At 40.5% G+C, this 887-nt stretch overlaps 1 pseudogene; it reads left to right on the top strand.

The window, feature by feature from the left end:
• The first annotated feature begins 482 nt into the window (after positions 1 to 482).
• Positions 483 to 650, top strand: LOC145248509 (U2 spliceosomal RNA; annotated as a pseudogene).
• The last annotated feature ends 237 nt before the right edge of the window (positions 651 to 887 follow it).

Genomic DNA, 887 nt, shown 5'->3' with positions numbered 1-887 from the left:
AGGATAATTGCTCCCTTCATATTGACCAATCTCGGGCGCATACGTTGGAGCTTCTGGGGTATTTCGTCAATATGTCGGCAGTAATAATTTTTGCTTAGGGAAGTGTTGTGGAGTTTCTCCAGCATCCAACCACTTTGGTGAACGTCGCTGGTTCTCGTAGAGGATCCGCTTTTCATCAAACGTCACAATCCGCTCGAACAATGGGTCGTTTTTGTTGCGCAGAAGGAGGGTAGAAGACACTGAAAAACGAAGATTTTTGGATTATCGTTCAATTCATGCAGCACCCGTTTATCCAACTTTATTAACTTTCCTATTTGTTTTAAATGGCGAACGACTGTTGCGTGGTCGACCTCGAGTTCAACAGCAACTTCTCGTATGGTTTCGCGAGGATCTGCTTCAATTAAAGTTTTCAAAAGTTCATTATCAACCGAAATCTGCCGGCCGCGACCGTCTTCATCTTTATATATATATATAGCTTTTTAAGCTTTTCTTGGCCTTTTGGCCAAGATAAAAGTGTAGTATCTGTTCTTCAGATGCTGCACTTAAGATAATTTGTACCAGTCAATGGAGGGGAAACCCTCTATACTGGGACAATTATTATTTTTGGTAACCAGAGTGCCCCCTTTTTGCCTACTTTAAGGGGAGCTGGTTTTTACCTCACATTAAAAACGGCCTTGTGCCTAATTTGCTCAGTGGGGGAGCAAATAAATACCATCTTTATATATATATATATATATATATATATATATATATATATATATAATCTTTTTCCGCCCTCCTCGCACCCCTCTGACCTCATTCATTCTTTCACTTTCTCATCCCAAAATAGCGAACATTTCTGTAAAAGTCTGAGGAAGCTACAGACGGCCAAAAAAAAAACGGCCGAG

The sequence above is a fragment of the Euprymna scolopes genome, chromosome 26, assembly GCF_053919585.1.
Source record: "Euprymna scolopes isolate OS-2025 chromosome 26, ASM5391958v1, whole genome shotgun sequence".
NCBI lineage: Eukaryota > Metazoa > Mollusca > Cephalopoda > Sepiida > Sepiolidae > Euprymna > Euprymna scolopes.
Note: the sequence above shows the minus strand (reverse complement) of the source record. Positions and strands in the feature narration are given on the sequence as shown.